We start from the raw sequence: 21,620 nt of genomic DNA on the forward strand, positions 1-21,620 counted from the left end.
AGGATCTTGACGGTTCATTGGTGAAAAGATTGGAGAAGGGACTTGCTCACTTGGAGTGTCTAAGTTATTTACAATTTTGGATTTATTTTCCTATAATAGTTAGTTGCATCTGCATTACCACATAATTATTACCATGAGTGGGTGTGACATATGAGACTATGATTACTCCCATCCATCTTGTAATCAAAATGAGTTTACATTGGATGTGAACACATGTTGATTAAAGATATTATCCCATAACCATTGGTATTTAATTTTTCTTGGATGGATGTGTTTATGTGCTTATACATTGGATGTATGGTTGTAATTTTATGCGTTCTCGTAATCCCTCAATTTTAAAACAAGTGTGATATGGATAACCCTGATTGGTGGGATTCCCATGGCCTCCTTTAGTTGGTGAGTGTAGAAATTTCATTGATCTACTCTTGTAGATGCCAATAGGATAATACTTGGATAGGTTGATGAAATTGTCTACACCCATCTCACATGTGATAGGTAGAGAATCTGGTTAGTGGTATGTGTACCGATAGTAAGCATTAACCCACAAACACCTTAATTCTCTCCAAAATTAAAGGTATACACTTGACTTAAGTGTATGTCAGCCGATAGGAATAGGCATGACACTCAAGTGGCTAAATCACATTGGAAGTCTAAGTGACGGATAAAATAGTTCACTCAATCAACATGCAAATGATGAACTTCGATAGGCTAAGTTAGGAGCATAAGAGTTGATAAGTTCTAATTCATACCCTATAAGCTAGAGGGAAGCTTAGGGTGTGATTGACCATTGATTGTTCTTACCCCATTTTTCAATGGTTGTCGATCATGCTAATTGTTAATTTTTGTATATCATGTAGATTTAGTACAATGTCAACCCAAATCAACTACGCTGCCTTCATTAAAGACCACATTTTGATTGACACAAATTATGTTGACTGGAGGAGGAACATCAGGTTACTCCTATTTGCAGAAGGTCTGATGTCTGTCTTGGACGAAGAAGAACCTGAATTCCCAAATGAGGAAAACCCTTGAATCTAAAGCGGTCTATGAGTTATACTGTCAGAAAAACTCTAAGGCCAAGCTCCTCGTGTTCAGTTCTCTAAAAAAGACCATCGCTGATTCCGTTAAGGATTTATATTTGACAAAGGATATGATGGAGGAGTTGAAGGAGATGTATGGGAGAGAAGAAAGGCATGCCCATCATCAACTGGTGATACTCCTCCATGGCACGAAGATGGCCCAAAGAACTCCAGTTATAGATTATGTGATGAAAATGTGAAACTTGTTCCAAGATCTGGAGAACCTTGGGACGTCTTTTAAGCTGAATTATAAGACGGATATTATCTTCTACTCTTTGCCTCAGGATATCTACGAATTATTTGTTGTTAATTATAACATGAATAAACTCTCCATCGAACTTCCTGAGCTGGGCAATATGCTGCAAGAGGCAGAGGCTGCATCCAAGAAGTAGAAAGTGGAGGTTTTGACCACCGAGAACAAGCCTTCTTCCTCTAAGCCTAAGGGCAAGAAGAAGAAGAAGAAGACTGACAAGGGTAAAGCCCCTAAGGTTGGGTCAAAGGGAATTCAGAAGAACAAGAACAAGGGAACTTGTTTCTATTGCACAAAGCACGAACATTGGAAGAGAGAATGTCGAGCTTTCCTGGCATCTCAAAAAAAGAAGCCGGAAGAAGGTATTTTTAAAACCTTAGTCCTTTATGATTTTAATTTGTCGGAGGAACCTACTAATTTATGGTTGGTGGACTCTGGGTCCACTACCCATATTTGGAACATGTTGCAGGGGTTCAAGTTGACAAGAAGGATGAGTAAGGATGAAGTTCGTCTGAGAACGGGTACAGGAGCTGAGGCCATTGGAGATTTTACTTTAAGTTTTAATAAAGTTACTTTAGTTTTGAGAGATTATTTTTGTCTCCTCTTTCAGGAGGAACATTGTTTCCGTTAGTAAGCTGGTGTTGGATGGTTATACTTTTCAATTTGGCGTTAAGTTGACTATTTAGTTTAATAATTCTTTTATTACTACTGGCTTGCTAGATAACGGATTATATCTTTTAAAACCAGTATTTGATGTGAATAAAATCTCTAATACATCTATAAAAAAAAAATTAGCTCAAAATAATTCAACTTATCTTTGGCACTTAAGGTTAGGTCATATTGGAGTAGAAAGGATAAATAGGTTGGTTAAGGATGGACTTAGAATTCCTTAAAGGTAGAACCTTATCCAACTTGTGAATCATGTCTACAAGGAAAGATGACCAAGAGACCCTTCTCTAACAAGGGAAGAAGGGCCGAAGTTTTGTTAGAATTGATACACTATGATGTATGTGGGCCCATTAACGTTCAAGCGAGGTATGGTTACGAATACTTCGTAACCTTCACTGATGACTATTCTCGTTATGGTTACATTTATTTAATGCATCGCAAGTCAAAAACCTTTGATAAATTCAAGGAGTCCCGAGCGAAAGTTGAAAAATAGTTAGGTAATTACATCAAGTGCCTCCGATCTGATCGAGGAGGAGAGTATTTATCAGATGAGTTCAGGGACTATCTGAAAGAAGTTGGGATAGTATTTCACTTGACGACCCTAGGGACACCTCAACAGAATGGAGTCTCAGAAAGGCGGAACCGAACCTTATTAGACATGGTTCGATTCATGTTGAGTTATTCGAAACTACCATTGAGTTTTTGGGGTTTTACACTAGAAACTGTCATCTACATACTGAACAGGGTACCAACAAAATCTGTACCCAAAGCACCGTTTGACTTATGGTATGGGCACAAACCTAGTCTCCAGCATACTAAGGTGTGGGTTGCATAGCACATGGGCAGAAGCAATAAACGGATAAGTTAGAATCTCGTATAGATAGATGCTACTTCCTAGGATACCCTAAGACTATAATAGGCTACTATTTCTATGACCCGTTAAATCAGAAGGTCATAGTTAGTAAGCATGTGACATTTCTAAAGGATGACATGATCTCACCAAGATCGGATCTAGTGGTCATAAAAGAAGTATCTAATGACCAGGTGCCCTCTGCACCGATAAAAATTTCAATTGACGTACCAACTGAGGAGCAACAACCTTAAGAGCCTAGACGGAGTGAGAGGTCTATCTGACCACTAACTTGTTTGAATCTTCTCATAAAGGAAGATCAAAAGGTGAAAGAATTTCACATGGTGTCTAATTGTTCAGACACAGATCCTTATACCTATGCTGAGGCTTTGAAGGATGTTGACTCTATGAAATGGTAGGAAGCTATGCGCAGTGAAATAGATTTTGTTGCGTCAAGAAATCGTTGAGCGGTCCTGCGAGTGCCGTCACCTGCAAGTGGACCAAAGGGGTCAATCAGAGAGAACCGGTGTGGTCCCGGCCTAGGGCTCTCCGATGCCAAAGTTAGATCTCCTGGCGCAAACAGATGAATAGTGATTATTCAGTATGAGTTTTGATGTCCCCTATGGGGTTGTGTACCTTTGCCTTTTATAGTAGCATATGGCGGTGTGGAGAGTCCCCGTTTGATTGACGATTGTACCGTGGAGTGGATAGAGGCCCTGGGTAACGGGGCTCTATCCTGATTGGCCATCTCCCCGCAGGAGGGAGTGTCCTGGTGGCATCAGGATCCTTGGTGGATAGATATCCGCGTGTGGTGATAACGTCCTTGGTGCTTGAATCCGTCTGGATGACGTGACCTCTAAGGGTCTGGAGTCCTGGCAGTGACATGAGTCTTAGCGATACGATCGGGGTCGTAGATGGGTGGCCCCCACCTCAGGTGCCCATGATGCTGCGCCTGGGTGAGGCCGCGCCCTGGTGAGGAGGCCGCGCCTAGGTGAGGCCGCGCCTGGTGAGGCTGTGAGGAGGCCGTGCCTGGGTGAGGCCGCGCCCCTGGTGAGGAGGCCGCGCCTGGGTGAGGCCGCGCCCCGGATGTGTGGCCGCGCCCGAGTAGTGGCCGCCCCCGAATGGTGCTGGGACTCCGGTTCGTTCCCCTTGGCTCTGGGGCGGGTCGTCTATGACACGTGGCGGTCGTTGATTGGCCCTGTGAATATTGGATGTATCATTTGCCCCCCACTCTCTTGGGATAGGATGTCCAAGAGAGTAGGTGTCTTTGCATAGTGAGGGGTCCGCTGCGAATAAACTTTCCTGTGGGGTTTGCCTGTAAATCCACTGATGAGGTAGGAGAGGTTGGGGGTTCAAACCTTACCTCCTACACTTTTTCTCTTTGTTTTTTGTAGGTATATGTTCCTTCCTCTCCCTTCTTCTTTCACTTCTCATTTCTCTTTCTTACTTTTTGTCTTCCCTTTTGCCCTCTTTTTGGTGCCCACCATGTGTTTGTTTTTGGGTCACCTCCACTAGTATCCACTTTGCTTGATTTTTGGGTCCTTGTGCTTGGGTGGTGTTCTCTTGGTGCCTTGGTTTGCTTGGAAAGCTTGAGTGCCTTGCCTCTTGTGACCTCTATTCCTTGGTTGTGCCTTGTGGTGTGGCTACGTCATTGCCGTGTGGTTGTCCTTCCGGCGCGATCACCTTTTTTCTGAGGTACATCGATTCCAACCCCTCTCTTTTTTTTTTTTTTTTTTTTTTTTTGTGTGGGGTGTCTCCTCGAGGCCGTGCTTGCGGGGTGTGGCCGCGGTGAGGCCGCGCCCGCGGGTGAGGCCGCGCCCGCGAGTGTGGCCGCGCCCGTGGTGAGGCCGCGCCCTTGGTGAGGCCGCGCCCACGGTTGGGGGCCGCGCCTGCGGTGATGCCGCGCCCGTGGTTGGGGGCCGCGCCTGAGGTGATGCCGCGCCCGTGAGGCCGCGCCTGCGGCTGGGCCGCGCCCGTGGTGAGGCCGCGCCCGCGGTTGGGGGCCGCGCCTGCGTGAGGCCGCGCCGGTGAGGCCGCTGCGGCTGGGCCGCCGTGGTGAGGCCGCGCCCGCGGTTGGGGGTCGCGCCTGCGGTGAGGCCGCGCCCGTGAGGCCGCGCCTGCGGCTGGGCCGCGCCCGTGGTGAGGCCGCGCCCGTGGTGAGGCCGCGCCCGCGGTGAGGCCGCCGCGCTGAGGCCGCCTGGCGGCGCTGGGTGGCCATGCCTGGGTGTGGTCCACGCCTTGCCGGTGATGCCGCGCCTATGGTGGCCGCGGCGTGGACGTGATGGACCCTCGTTCTTCTTCCCTATTCCTCCTCTTGTATGTGATGGATCTGCTGTTTATATTTTGCAGGTGACATTCCTTTCCTTTTTCTTGCCAGCTTCAGGGAGATTGCTTTCTCGAGTAAGTAGTTCGTTCCCCTCTTGTCCTTCATGTCGTTCCCTGGTGACCTTGGCCCTGCTTCAGTCGGGGTTGGATCTTCAGAGGAGTGTTCCCCCGGATCGCCTTCTTCTGTGGGTACTCCGCCCTCTATACCCTCCCCCAGTGATACTGGTGGACGAGTGGGACCTTCTAGTGTCTCCGGTCCCCGTAGGGATCGTCAGCCCTCTGGGGCGGCATCCTCAGCTGCCGGTCCTGCTGATAGGTTAGGCCCTGTTGCTAGCGTCTTGTCACCCTCTGACTTGGTTTCCCTCCGTGAGGAGTTTCATATTCCCGCCGAGGTCATGTTGCGCGCTCCTGGGCCTAGCGAGTATGCCTTCTCTCATCGTGCGGGGGAGATCTGCCTCTACCGTGCATTTTTCCTCCAGGGCCTTCGCCTTCCTATCCCTCGCTTTGTCGAGTTGGTGTTAGAGCATTGGCACCTCACCCCTGGGCAGGTGTTGCCCAACTCTTGGAGGGTGATCTTGGGTTTCTATGTCTTCTTCGCCCGCCTGGGGCGTGCCGCCACTGTTCCCCTGTTCTCCCACTTTTATCTGTTGAAGAAGGGGAACCATGGATGTTATCACTTTGCTCGCCGCGTGCTCAAGGGGCCCTATGCCTCTGTGGAGCTTCTCACGGGGATTACTAGCAACGTGAAGTATTGGAGGGATCGCTTCTTTTTTGCCACGGTCCCCCGATGCCCACTACGGACTGTTAGGGAAGTTATTGACCTCAAGAGGGTCAATCAGGGGCTTGAGCTGAGTGATTTTGAGGGTGACTCCCTCAAGCTGTGCCTGGGTCGCGATCCGTTCCACGTCCAGGAGTTGGACTCGGAGGCCTTCCTGTCTCTCTGGAAGCTGAGTCCTGGTAAGAGCATTGTCTTTTGTACTTGATTGGCATGTTGGTATTTGAATGTATGTGTCATCTGATTGGTGGGTCGATCTATGCAGTGGATACGCGTCCGGACTTCAGTTTGCTCCGCGGCAATCTGCGGAGGAAGGCCGCTTCTCAGGGTGGTCCATCCGCTGGAGTGACCGATGTTAGTGGTGCTTCTGCGCCTGTGGTTGTTGGGGCGAAGCGGAAGGGTGGACCAGGACATGCCCGCGTGACGAGCTCTGGCGTGCGGGTCCTCCTTCCCCGTACTTCTCCTGGTGACAGTGGCGTTCCAGGCTCTGCGCCTCTGCCTCCCTCTGTTGTTCCTTCTGATTCCTCTGTATTGCCCCTTTCCAAGGGGAAGGGTGTGAGTTCTTCGGGCGGTCCTGCCACTGATCTTCCCACGCTGGGTGAGTCCCTGGTGATCACCTTGGGCGTGCCGGAGGGCTCGACCTTGGCTGAGGCCGGCGTATCGCGGGAGTGGGTGGATAGGGGCAGGCTCCCTACCGCGAGGATGGCCTTGCAGAGGCTTAGCGATGCTTGTCTGGCCCAGACTCTCTACCATGACCTGGCTTCGGTGAGTTATTCCTTCACTGTCCCCTCATGTCCATTGCTCCATTTATTTTTACACTATTTTATCTCTTGCCATGTTGATTGTAGGTCCATCACCGTATTGCTGAGGCGGTGCTTCGACTGGAGGGTCACGCTTCTCGGGAGGTGCAGATACAGCGCACCCTGCGTGACGTGGAGAGGGAGCTCCAGGGTCAGGTCGATGCCCGTGAGAGGGCCGAGGCTGACGCGCAGAGGGTGTCGGGGGAGCTCGCTGTGGCGTCCGGGAAGCTCCTAGAGGTGTCTGAGGAGCTGCGTGTGACTTCTGCTGGTGCGGCCGAGAGCTCGGCTAGGGTTCTTGCTTTGGAGGAGGAGCTTCATTCATTGAGGGGAAGGCATGAGGTGGAGCTGGCATCTGCAGGTGAGCGAGCTGTGGCTGAGTTCCAGGCATCCTCTGCGTTCTCGACGCTGTATCAGGCGCAGCTTCAGCCCGCCTATGAGGGAGGGGTCCGGGACTTAGCCGCTTGTGTCCTGGAGGTGACCCCTGACTATGACTTCTCTGTCTCGGGGTTCTCGAGTTTCTGCGGCGCTTCCGGGTGCAGCTGGGGTGGAGAGTGCTCCGGTGTCAGAGGTGGAGGCTATCCTGCCTGAGGGGGGTGCTGCTGCACGTCCTCCTGGGGCGGACATGATGTCTCCAGCTGGGTCGGAGGTGACCCACCACTTGTGATCCATTGACCTTACGGTCGTCCCGATCCTGTAGACGTCTCTACCTTTTTCCTTTTTTGAACTTGAATTGTAACTACTATGACTTTTCTATGTGATCGCTTTTGCTTTTCTATGATTGCCTTGTCTCTTGGTGATTATTTGCGCGTTGATGCTCTCTGACCCTTTATAGTTAACGCCTTAGGCGTAGAGCCTCAATGGTGGCATGGCGCCTTAGGCATGAAGCCTCAGTGTTGGCATGTTGCCTTAGGCTTGAAGCCTCGGTGTTGGCATGTCGCCTTAGGCATGAAGCCTCGATGTTGGCATATCGCCTTAGGCACGAAGCCTCGATGTTGGCATACCGCCTTAGGCACGAAGCCTCGATGTTGGCATACCGCCTTAGGCACGAAGCCTCGATGTTGGCATACCGCCTTAGGCACGAAGCCTCGATGTTGGCATACCGCCTTAGGCACGAAGCCTCGATGTTGGCATATCGCCTTAGGCACGAAGCCTCGATGTTGGCATACCGCCTTAGGCACGAAGCCTCAGTGTTGGCATATCGCCTTAGGCACGAAGCCTCGATGTTGGCATACCGCCTTAGGCACGAAGCCTCGATGTTGGCATACCGCCTTAGGCACGAAGCCTCGATGTTGGCATACCGCCTTAGGCACGAAGCCTCGATGTTGGCATACCGCCTTAGGCACGAAGCCTCGATGTTGGCATACCACCTTAGGCACGAAGCCTCGATGTTGGCATATCGCCTTAGGCACGAAGCCTCGATGTTGGCATACCGCCTTAGGCACGAAGCCTCGATGTTGGCATACCGCCTTAGGCACGAAGCCTCGATGTTGGCATACCGCCTTAGGCACGAAGCCTCGATGTTGGCATACCGCCTTAGGCACGAAGCCTCGATGTTGGCATACCGCCTTAGGCACGAAGCCTCGATGTTGGCATACCGCCTTAGGCACGAAGCCTCGATGTTGGCATATCGCCTTAGGCACGAAGCCTCGATGTTGGCATACCGCCTTAGGCACGAAGCCTCAGTGTTGGCATATCGCCTTAGGCACGAAGCCTCGATGTTGGCATACCGCCTTAGGCACGAAGCCTCGATGTTGGCATACCGCCTTAGGCACGAAGCCTCGATGTTGGCATACCGCCTTAGGCACGAAGCCTCGATGTTGGCATACCGCCTTAGGCACGAAGCCTCGATGTTGGCATACCGCCTTAGGCACGAAGCCTCAATGTTGGTTCGATTGAGTGGTAGGAGAAGACAAGTATTCTTGCAACATTTCTTTATTTTGACTGAAATTCACATTGTCTTTGATGTTGTCTCTGCTACTCCCCTCATCGCTTACAGTACCCCTACCACTACTCTGCTATGCTTCTACTGGTAGTACTTCTTCAGATGTTTTGAGTTCCAGGTACGGTCTACCTTCTTGCCCCCTGGAGTCTTCAAGCGGTAAGTCCCTGGGCGTATCTGCTTGGAGACTATGTAGGGTCCTTCCCAGTTGGGTGACAGCTTCCCCGCCTTCTGTGGCTGCGATGCGCTTGCCCTCCGTAGTACTAAATCTCCCTGGTGGAATAGCCTTTCCTTGACCCTGGCATTATAGTACCTGGCAGTACGTTGCTGGTAGGCGACGTTCCTTAGTAGTGCTCTTTCGCGGACCTCATCTATAAAGTCTAGGTTCGCCCGCAGTCCGTCGACATAAGTGCGTTCATTGAAGTGCAGAATCCTATGGGACATAGCGCAGACCTCTACCGGCGCCAATGCTTCAGTGCCATATGCTAGGCGGAATGGGCTCTCTCCTGTGGGCGCCCGCACTGTAGTTCGGTATGCCCACGGGACGCTTGGTAGCTCTTCTACCCACTTGCCTTTGGCTCCTTCTAGCCTTTTCTTGACTCCTTCCGATAGCGTTTGGTGACCTCCACGACCATTGGCTGTGGGTATGCTACCGACACAGCCGATAGTCGATGTTGTAGCGGTGACAGAATGCTTGGAATTTAGGGTTGTTGAATTGTTTTCCATTGTCTGAGACGAGGATCCGTGGTACCCCGAACCTGTAGATGACGCCGTCGCGGACGAACTTCTCCATCTCTGTCTCTGTTATCTTGGCCAAGGGTTTAGCTTCAACCCACTTGGTGAAGTAGTCGATTGCGACAACCAGGTACTTTCTGTTTCCTGGTGCTGCGGTGAAGTTGCCTAGGATGTCTAGTCCCCACATGGCAAAAGGTATGGGGTTGAGGATTGATGTCAGCTTGGTGGCGGGTAGATGGGGTCTGGCGAACAAGCGACATTGCTCGCACTTCTTGGCATATTGGATGGCCTCCTCTTGCATTCGTGGCCAGTATAGTCCCTGGCGGAGGATTTTGTAGGCTAGGGCTCGTCCCCCCATGTGGCTTCCACATATCCCCTCATGGACTTCGGCTAGGGCGTACTCGCCCCCTTGGGTCCTAAGCACCGGAGTAGTGGTGCTTGTTGCCCCCGCTTGTACGATACCCGTCTAGGGACGGTGTACTTTGCAGCTCTCATCTTGATCTTCCTTGCTTCGGCCTTGTCTTACGGTAAGACATCGTTCGGAGGTAGTTGAGTAGAGGGTCCATCCAGCTAGGTCCCTCCGTGATCTCATTAACCTGCTTTTCCTTATACGTTGGCTCATGCAGGATCTCAACATAGACTGCGCTAGCCAAATTTCGGAGTTCCTCATTGGCTAGCCTGGATTGGGCATCAGCGGCGGCGTTCTCTTCCCTGGGAACTCGAACCATCTCAAACTTCTCGAAACCCTCGATCAATGCTTGAGCGCGTGCTAGGTATGATGCCATCCTCTCATCTTTTGCCTCATACTCTCCATTCACCTGGTTCACCACGAGCTGGGAGTCGCTCCGGGTGGATAGGTGTGTGACTTGGATGGCTTTGGCCACCCGGAGTCCAGCTAGTAATGCCTCGTACTCTGCTTCATTATTGGATGCTTGGAAGGTGAACCGCAGAGCATATTGGATACGAAATCCCTCGGGGCTGGTTAATATGAGCCCAGCGCCGCTTCCTGCCGCATTGCTCGACCCGTCCACGAACATGTCCCACGATCCGTGATCCTTCTCTTCGGGCTCCCCTGTTTGTGACTCGATCTCAGACTGGGTACATTCTGCAATGAAATCTGCAAGAGCCTGGCCTTTGATGGCTGTCCTTGGTTGGAACTTGATGTCATGCTCACTTAACTCCACCGCCCATGCTATCAATCGTCCGGAGACGTCCGGCTTGTGCAATATCTTTTTCAAGGGTAGGTCTGTGAGGACTGTGATGGTATGGGCTTGGAAGTATGGTCGTAGCTTCCTGGCTGCCATTACCAATGCATAGGCTACCTTCTCGATCCTAGTGTACCTGGTCTCTGCATCGATCATGACGTGGCTGACGTAGTAGATCGGCCTCTGGACTTTGTCTTCTTCCTTTAGCAGTACTGCGCTGACCGCGATAGGGGTGGCGGCCAGGTAGAGCTGCAACTCTTCGTTAGGTTCCGGTCGCCCAAGCAAGGGTGGGCTCTCTAGGTACTCCTTCAATTCTCCGAACGCCTTTTGGCACTCTTCCGTCCATGTGAAGTCCTTAGGGCTTCGGAGGTTCTTCAATGTTTTGAAGAATGGTAAGCACTTATCACCTGATCGTGACACGAACCTGGAAAGGGCGGCAACCCTTCCATTCAACTCCGCACTTCCCGACCGTTCGAGGAGGTGCCATCTCTTGGATGGCCTTGATCTTGGATGGGTTGGCTTCTATTCCACTGACCGAGACCATGAACCCCAGGAATTTTCCGACGTTACACCGAAGGCGCACTTTGCAGGGTTTAGCTTCATCTGGTTCCTCCTCAGTACTGTGAATGCTTCCTCTAGGTCGGTCAGGTGTTGGTTGGTGTGGACGCTTTTCACGAGCATGTCATCCACATATACTTCCATGTTGCGCCCGATCTGCTCCTCGAACATCTTGTTGATCATTCTCTGATAGGTGGCCCCTGCATTCTTTAACCCGAACGGCATGACGTTGTAGCAGTAGTTCTCTTTGTCCGTCCGGAATGCGGTGTAAGACTCATCATCCTCATACATGAGGATCTGGTTGTATCCGGAGTAGGCGTCCATGAAACTCAGCATCTCATGGCCGGCGGTGGCGTCGATCAGTAGGTCGATCCGGGGCAGTGGGTATTCATCTTTTGGGCATGCCTTGTTTAGGTCGGTGTAGTCGACACACATCCTCCACTTCCCACTTGGCTTTGGTACCATGACCACGTTGGCGAGCCAGGTTGGGAATTTCTCCTTTCTGATGAACCCTGATCGGCTTAACTTCTCGACCTCCTCCTTGATTGCTGCTTGTCGGTCGAGGGCGAAGTTACGCCGCTTCTGTTGAACGGGCTTCCTGGTTGGGTCGACATGTAGTCGGTGTTCCGCTATGGAGCGTGGTATTCCTGGCATGTCGGAGGTCGACCATGCGAAGACATCTATGTTCGCTTGGAGGAGGTGTCCAAGCTCTTCTTTCTGTTCCTTGCTTAGCAGCGAGCCGACCTGAACGACCTTGGAGGGGTCATCCTGGCTGAGTGGCCATGGGATGAGGTCTTCCACTGGCCTTCCCCTTCTCTCTGTTAGTTCATCTCTCTGGTCACTGATCATGCTCTCTAGGCAGAGTGCCATTCCACGGGTGTTGCCATTATTCTTTTTCATGAAGGTGGTGTAGCATTCCCTTGCTTTCTTCTGATCTCCTCGGACTTCGCCTACCCCATTCTCGGTGGGGAACTTCATCTTCAGGTGAAGTGGTGATATAACTCCTCTAAGGGCTGTCAGTGATGGTCGCCCTAGGAGGCCGTTGAAGGACACCACGGACTTGACTACCATGAAATTTACCATGATGGTTACTTGTTGAGGGTGTACCCCGAAGGTGACGGGTAGCTCTATGGTACCTCTGATGGAGGCGGTGGCACCTGAGAATCCATGGAGATAAGTGGGCTCTAGTTTGAGCTGGTCGTCCCCGAACCCGAACTGTCGATAGGCGTCCAAGGAGAGTACGTCAACAGACGCCCCTGTGTCTATCAGTACCCTGTGTACAGGTCGATTGGCTACCTCCACCTGTACTACCAAGGCATCTTCATGCGGGAAGTTTAGTCCTTCCAAGTCTTCATCTGAGAAGGAGATCACCGCCTCGGTCTTGGCTATCTTTTTGGGCTTCTCCGCCACTCCCACGAACCTGGCATGAGCTTTAGCTTTTCGGTGGACTCTTGCCCTGGTCCTCCAAGTATGGTGAGGATGGGAGGTCCCTTGGTGCCACTAGGTTCTGTGGCATCTCTCCGCTCTTCTGGGCGGTCTCTCTCTCGATCTGTTCTTCTTTCTTCTCGTCTCGGCTCCACTCTGTCTCCGTCGCGACCTCTATCTCCTTGGCCTGGAGCGGTTGTCACGTCTCCCCTTCACATATTTGTTCAAGCTTCCTGCTTTTACCAGTTGTTCTATCTCTCTCTTCAATTGATAGCATTCCTCTGTGTTGTGCCCATTCTCTTTGTAGAAGAGACAATATTTGTTAGGGTTTCGCTTCTCTGGCGCTGCTAGCATGGGTCGTGGCCAATGGAGTAGGTCACGGTCCTGGATCTGCATGAGTATCTGGGACCTGGTGGTGTTCAGTGGTGTGAACTCAGGGGTGCTTGCCCTCTCACTTCTCTGTGGGCGGCGGTCTGTCCTCCTGGATGAGCGGTCGCTCTGCTCTTGTCGGCGCTCTGTCCTCGACCTCTTACCCTCTTTGCGGTCATCAGGTGCTGACCTCTTGTTGTCCTGTGGCTTGGCCTCGATTATTTTTGTTCTAGCTTGTAGTACCTCGGCCATATTTGCAAACTCGTTGCACCGCTCCAGGAGCTCTTTCATAGTCCTGGTCTCATGACGTGCCAGGTCCTTGATCAAGTCCAGGTCCCTAATACCTCCTGCTAGGGCTGCATGCTATGTCTGGTCATCCAAGTCTCGGACCTCCAGGGACTCCTTGGTGAACACGTAACGTATTCCACTGAGAGATTCCCAGGGTTACGTACCACGTTTAGTAGATTGACGGTGGTCTTCTTACGCTTGACGCTGCTTTGGAAACGGGTGACGAACTGTTCACATAGCTCTGCAAACGAGCATATAGATCTCGGTCGTAGCCTGGAGAACCATGATGTGGCTGCTCCCTTAAGGGACGCAGGGAATGCCCGACAGGATACCACGTCCGACCCCCCATACAGCGTCATCATGCCATTAAAGTAGTTGATGTGGTCATTAGGGTCAGTGGTACCACTGTAGAGTTCAAAGGTGGGTAGTCGAAACCTGGAAGGTAGTGTGGCTGACATGATCTCTGCCGAGAAGGGGTGTTGTCCAGGTATGGAATGTGTCTCGCCTTTGGTCTGCTTCTTCAACCCTTCCAGCTTCTCATCCAGGTCGCGGAGTCTTTGATCGAGCTCCTCGTCCCGTGTCTGCCCCCCACGCCTAGCCGGACGTTCGCTGCGACCCCGTTCACGTTCTCTCCTGGATGTCCCCTCCCGCCTTGAGTGTTGGCGGGATGGTGAATGGTCATGCCGTGATGACCCCTGTCGTGAAGGTGAGGGGCTTTCTTCTCTGTAGGTCCGGCTTCGTCGTGGTATGTGACTTTCTTCCAGTCGTCCGTCGAACACGGACCTCCGGACCGATCTCTGCGGGCTAGACACCCTCGCCTTAGGTGTTGGCGTCCTCCCACGTTCTGACCGTGGCGAGAGGTCTCTTGTTCTCCTGGGATGCAGGGAAGGCTCCCCCCGCTGTGGAGTAGGGGTTGCCTGTCGCGCAAGTCTCTCTGATCTCGCGCCCCTGGGAGATGATCTCCTAGGGTTTGGCTCTTGTGGAGGTATGGACTCCACCCTTGCTGCTGGTGAAGTCCTTCGACGGTGAGATGTCGCACGCTGCATCAGGTATTCTCGAAAGAGTCGTTGTTCATCGAGGATCTGTCGTTGTAGGTCATTGATCTGACCCATAGTGGCTGGAGCATTGGGGTCAGGTGTCACCTCCACCACCACATCGTTGGCCTCGTCATTGTTGGGCTCGGCGATCACGAACTGGTCATTAAGGGGGATCTCCTCCTCCAGAGGGACATGGTCCTGGTCGTTGGCTCTGCGGCGAGAGCACTCTGGGGGTGGTGATCCATTCCTTGCTCCGTTGTTGGTGGTGGTAGTCTTCCTTCGTGCCATTGAATGAGTATGGAAGCGAGCTAGTAGCTGTAATGGCTAGCGTCGTTCCCACAGACGGCGCCAATCTGTTGCGTCAAGAAATCGTTGAGCGGTCCTGCGAGTGCCGTCACCTGCAAGTGGACCAAAGGGGTCAATCAGAGAGAACCGGTGTGGTCCCGGCCTAGGGCTCTCCGATGCCAAAGTTAGATCTCCTGGCGCAAACAGATGAATAGTGATTATTCAGTATGAGTTTTGATGTCCCCTATGGGATTGTGTACCTTTGCCTTTTATAGTAGCATATGGCGGTGTGGAGAGTCCCCGTTTGATTGACGATTGTACCGTGGAGTGGATAGAGGCCCTGGGTAACGGGGCTCTATCCTGATTGGCCATCTCCCCGCAGGAGGGAGTGTCCTGGTGGCATCAGGATCCTTGGTGGATAGATATCCGCGTGTGGTGATAACGTCCTTGGTGCTTGAATCCGTCTGGATGACGTGACCTCTAAGGGTCTGGAGTCCTGACAGTGACATGAGTCTTAGCGATACGATCGGGGTCGTAGATGGGTGGCCCCCACCTCAGGTGCCCATGATCCTGCCCCTGGGTGAGGCCGCGCCCTGGTGAGGAGGCCGCGCCTAGGTGAGGCCGCGCCTGGTGAGGCTGTGAGGAGGCCGTGCCTGGGTGAGGCCGCGCCCCTGGTGAGGAGGCCGCGCCTGGGTGAGGCCGCGCCCCGGATGTGTGGCCGCGCCCGAGTAGTGGCCGCCCCCGAATGGTGCTGGGACTCCGGTTCGTTCCCCTTGGCTCTGGGGCGGGTCGTCTATGACACGTGGCGGTCGTTGATTGGCCCTGTGAATATTGGATGTATCAGATTTCATAGAATCTAACCACGTCTAGACTCTTGAAGATCTGCCACAAGGGATAAAACCTATTGGCTGTAACTAGATCTACAAGAGGAAGAGAGGTGTGGATGAAAAGGTGGAACATTTCAAAGCGAGACTGGTGGTGAAGGGATACACTCAAAAGGAGGGTATCGACTATGATGAAACCTTCTCACCGGTAGCGATGATTAAATCCATTTGGATTCTATTATCGATTGCTACATACCATGATTATGAGATCTGGCAAATGGATGTACAAACTGCTTTCCTTAACGAATACCTTGATGAGGTCCTATATATGGATCAGCCAGAGGGTTATGCTTCCCCAGGGGAAGAAAACAAGGTATGTAGGTTATTGAGGTCCATTTATGAGCTAAAATAGGCTTTCAGAAGTTGGAACATCCGTTTTGATCAAACTGTCAAGGATTTTGAATTTGAGCAAAACATTGATGAACCATGCATGTATAAGAAAGTTAGTGGGGATGCCATTTGTTTTCTTGTCTTATATGTGGATGATATACTACTCATTGGGAATGATGTGGAACTACTTTCATCTGTGAAGATGTAGTTATCCAAGACATTCTTGATGAAAGATCTGGGAGAGGCCAGTTATATCCTAGGAATTAAGCTTATGAGAGATCGCAAGAAAAGGATGTTAGGGTTATCACAATCCACCTAAATTGACAAATTGCTTAATAGGTTCAACATGCAGGATTCGAAGAGAGGTAATGTGCCTCTCAGACATGGATCAGTCTTTCCAAGTCACAATGTCCTCAAACTTTTAAGATGTTGAGGCTATGAAAAGAGATCCCTATGCTTTGGTAGTAGGAAGTCTAATGCATGCCATGTTGTGTACCAGACCTGACATTTGTCACGCTGTGGGGATTATGAGCAATATCAATCCAATCTAGGATAAGAACATTGGGCAGCTGTCAAGCGGATCCTCAAGTATTTAAGGAGGACCAACGATTACTTCCTTGTTTATGGTTGTGATCAACTATCAGTGGTTGGATACACTAATTCAGACTTCCAAACTAATAAGGATGACAAAAAGTCCACCTCTGGGATGGTTATTATGATTGGTGGGGGTGCAGTGATTTGGAGGAGTGCCAAACATAAGTCAACAACTGATTCCACTATATAAACTGAGTATTTGACAGCTAGTGAAGCAGCCAAGGAAGGTGTTTGACTCAAGAAATTCTTGACCGATTTAGGGATGGTGCCTGAGCTGGTGGAGCAACCATACCATTGTTATGTGACAACAGGGGAGCTATAGCACAAGCAAAGGAACCAAGAGCTCATCAGAGGAATAAGCGTGTGGAGCGAAAGTATCACTTGATATGTGAAATCATTTAGCATGGTGACATAGCCATATAGTTAAGCTTGACACGACAGATAATTTATTTGACCCTATGACTAAAACCTTACCTCCTAGTGTTTTTAAGAAACATGTTGGGAATATGGGCATAAAGTTCATGGGGAATTGGCACAGATGTACACATTTTTTTTTTGAATTAATGAATTTAATTTGTGATTAGCGTGGTCAGTTCTTGAGCTTAGTTATTTGTCCATAGGTATTCTTACCTAAAATTGTTCACCACTAGGGACAAGACTGGACATCCTATCTAATATAGTGGTCACACTGTGGGTGCTTAAGGATGTTGTTTTTCCAAGAGACAAGTGTGAGTGTATGTACGGTGTGTACATTGGACTGGATCACTTGAGAATTTCACATGTGGTGTATTGTTAGTTTATAAAGAAAATGAGATTCTCTTAAGTAGTTCATGATTGGTCCCTTGACCTGAGGGGTCCTTATCGTTGCATTTAAATGCTGTGTGTTTTGGTATACCAATGGTTGATATCTCTCTAACTATATATCGGTGCGCTGGATTCACAGTATCTGACTGTATTTGGAAGAGATGCCCAACATGGAACCCACAACCCATACATTGGAAATATATTGAGGAGAGTATTCTTTATAGGATTGGACACAAATCCGGATCCGGTAGCATTTTCTAAATGTTTTTAAATGTTTTTAGATATATATTTATGAAACCATTATCTATTTTCTGGAACATTTTGCTTGAAACTATTTTTCCTCCGTCCCATCAAGGTAATAGAATCTCTCGTACAGTATATCGGTTCATTGAGGATTGACAGTTTTTGACACATGCCTTATATTGAACCATACAACATTATTTTTTGTGGGGGACTAATGCGTGTCTTAACTACTTACCTTGGGTGTTGATTGTTGCATCTGCTTGGTATCTTCGGTGTTGGACACTTTAGAAGTTGAGTAGAATCCCATTGCGATCCTACCCCTTTCCTTTCGGTTTCATTCATTTACGCAGCACAGTTGATCATGATTTCCTTTTTGTGATCCTCTTGTAAGATTGGATCTTACAGTAGGATGGAGGAGATTGTTAGAAAAGGAAAGATGTTGGGTCAATATTGGATATTGGACCCAATATTGGATTCCTCTAGCAATAGGGATCTTTCCTTGATGGAAAAGATTGGATGGGTAGGTGATTGAGTCTCAATAGGAAACTCAATATTCCTTACCCATGTGTGCTACCAATTTGGGAGAGAGAGGGCAAATCCCATATATTCATGAGATTGCCAAAATTCATAAGTAATTCTCTCATCCTTGCAAAAACGATAGAGCACCTCCTCTCCTAGAAATCATCCCCTCTTCCTTCCCCTCTATTAGTGTTTAATCTTGGAGATTGCTTTGGTTTTGAGAACCCGAGTACGTGGAGGAGTTGGCTTGAACGTGTGGGAACGCAAAGCTGAGCATGGTGCGTGGAACGACTACGAAAGGGCTATTTTCGGGTGGAGGTTTTACATTTGTGAAACTCTAGGTAAAAAATTGAAACTCCTCTGTTGTTCTTGATTATTGAATGACATCTCCCATTGATAGTTTGATCCAGTCATGCTTCCGCGGATCTATGTTGATCACCTTCATTTCCTACACCTGGAAAAATCGACAAAGGGGTGTTAGTCATTGATACACCATATTTTATCCACCCAGTCCTAGGGTGACACTTGGAAGTGTGAAGCGCAAGAAACACATTCCTTCCAAGATTCGTGTCTCATGCATAGGGCAGTTAAACCAGTATAGCCATGTCAGCATAGACGGTTAAGGAAAATCCTAAATGCGTTATGAATGGTAACCATAATCCACATATGAAAATATTCCTAACTGAAAACAACTCAATCTCTTGACGAGAAAAGAAACCTATTGGGAAGATCATTGTAAAGGGGACTAAGGTGAAACTTGTATAAATAGAGGCCATTGGGCCCCAATTATGGCCGGATCAATTAATAAAGAAATCAAGATTGTTTCAAGAGAGTTCTTCGTTTCCATTATTAGTTTTAGTGTTGCAGAGAGGGAAACCTCATAGCTAGGCAAGCATTGATGAGGACATTTATGTGTGAAATCTTAGGGCATAAAGCATACATTTTACCACATTGGACAGAGTTACTTTGGTGCTTTCTTGTGTTTTTCAGGTTTTGGGCTATTTTGGGCTATTCTAGACTATCGGGAGCTGCATGTCCCAAGTTACACATAAAGTTGTCATTTTTCTTTCCATGGCTATAAAGAGGACTAAATTTGGAGTAAGTTGGACGTGACGGAACGCAAGTACGCATTCGTCTAGCCCACCGTACAGTTGATTATTCTTTTTAGCCCAAGAAAGGATAATGGGTCAGAAAGGAGCCGTAGTGCAAGCCCATAGTCAGTCTACCACTGCCCAAGGACATTTTTGACATTGTAGAAGATATTTCTAAGCAATGGTGGAGATCTACTGCAAGTACAGGGCCGTCTTGGCAATTTTGCATTCTTGAAGAGAGAGAAGGATTGCTACCCACATGGAGGGACCCACACTGCCACTAGATTCCATAGTTTTGAAGGCCCACAAGGTGTCCACGATTTTTATTGGGCTGCATTTAATGCCCCACGATTTTTAGAGGACACATTGGAGATTTTATTATTTGGTTGAGTGGAATCCTAGTCATCACTATCCTAGTCATCACTCTCTCTCTCCTCCAACTTTTCAAGGGCATTCCTGGAATTTTAATTGGGATAGATTTATTTTGAAAGATATTTTCTCATCTATGGAAGGTTGAAGATGCTTTGATCTTATTGCTTGGAGAAGATATCTACAAAGAAAAGGAAGCATTTGTTAGAATTGGAAATTTACTTTTCTAGAAATAGAAGGCTTATGTAAACAATATTCTCTCCTCTTCTTCTTTCTATTTTTTTTCTTTTTCTTAGGAGCCAAGGCATTGTAAAGGAGGAAGGAGAAGAGAATCTTCTCCAATTTTTGAATTCTCTCATCACACTCTCTCTCCTCTCCACGATTTTTAGAGGGAGAGCAGCCCAAAATCGTGGAGCTCCTCCCCCTCTTTCCTTTTCTTTCTTCTTCTCCCCTTTCCCCTATAAATACCCCTACCTCTCTTGTAAAATTATTCATTCACTTAGTGCAATTTCTCTTCTTTACTTTCTAAATTGTGATTTTTGGCTTTCTAGTTTTTAGTTTAAATTTCATAAGATTAGTTTCTTTCAAGTTCTTAGTTTTAATTTCTTAAGCCTAGTTTAATGGTTGTGATAGTTCTAGTTTAAAGCCTCCTAGTCTAAGTTCCTGTGTTGATGACAAGACTTGGAGACTTAGAAGAGGAAGCCATGATAAGTTTATGCAAGTATTCATTCAAGCTTCTTTAATTAATCCGGTTCAAGCACATCTAGGTTCGCATTCTCTAAACTCTCAATCTCATTCTCCCTCTCCTCTATCTCATTCTCTCTTTCTTCTTCTTCTTCTCCCTCTATTTCTTTTATTTTTCTTTTATGTGCTAATTTTGTTTATGTGGTTATTTTGTTTATGTGGATGTGGATATGTATGTGGCTGCATTTTTATTACTTCAAATTTGCATTAGTTTGATAGGTTTCTTTTATTCCTTTATTCCTCTCAATTCGCTTTAGTTTAATAGGTTAGATGCTTGTGAGTAGGATCCGTTAGTTTAATTTAGTACTTTAATTGATTCGGTTGATTTGGTTCACTTTGCATTACTTTTACGTTAGTTAAATAGAGTGACGTATATCTCCTTGTGTTCGACCCGTAGCTACGATTGACCCGTACGCTTGCGGTTTTATTTTAACTCAAACAAGCATCTTTCTTTGTGCAACATTTTTGGCACCGTCTGTGGGAAACTAGACGAGAAACCTGTGAAGATCCCACGATGACCAACACTCGCAACCAGTCAAAGATCTTGAAGGCTGCTGCCGCTACCGCCGCGGCTACCGCTAGTGCCGCTTCTCAAGAAGAGGCATCGGAGGGATCCTATGGCCCTCACGCAGGATGAGACAATGTAATCATAGAAGAGGATGATTCTCAGAAGGAAGATTCTCAGCCAAGACTCCCTGGAGATCCGCCGCGGTATGTGACGGTGGAGTAATTAGAAACAATGCAAACCCGATGGCAGGACCAGATGAACCAAATGATGGAAATGTAGCATAACATCCTACTAGGAATTCCACGCCACCTCCGCACCCATCTCAGGCGGAGGAGAGAACTCAATCCCCAAAACACAGTGAAAATCACAGCGATGCAAACAATGTTTGGGAAAAGGGTAAAGAAGCATTGGGAGATAATAGGAGACAAGAATCTCAGATGACCAAGGCAGAACAGGCTTTGAATGACAAAGTGATGGAGTTGCAAGAGCATATCCAAGAAGTTCTGAAGGGAGAGAATCATGCTCCAAGCCACGACTTCCAATTCACCACTGATTTCGTCTTCACTGACGAGATCAGAGCAGAGCGCCTACAGAAGGGTTTCAAGATGCCAAATATTGAGTAGTATGGAGGCACGGCAGATCCGAAGGACCATCTTAAAAGTTTCAAATCTTTAATGTTCTTTCAAGGGGCATCAGACTCTATTATGTGCTGGGAATTCCCCTCTATCTTGAAGGGTTTTGCAAGATAGTGGATCGTGTACTGAAGCCACGATCACTCTCTAGCTTCATGGAGCTCGGATGGGATTTTCTTGCCAATTTCATGAGCAGCAGAGTCCATTAGAAGATAGCAACCAATCTGTTAGCCATCAAGCAATGCTTAGATGAAACAATCAGAGACTTTCTCACAAGGTTCAACAATGAGGGTGCTGGAGGTGCAAAATTTGG

The sequence above is a fragment of the Telopea speciosissima genome, chromosome 2, assembly GCF_018873765.1.
Source record: "Telopea speciosissima isolate NSW1024214 ecotype Mountain lineage chromosome 2, Tspe_v1, whole genome shotgun sequence".
Classification (NCBI taxonomy): domain Eukaryota; kingdom Viridiplantae; phylum Streptophyta; class Magnoliopsida; order Proteales; family Proteaceae; genus Telopea; species Telopea speciosissima.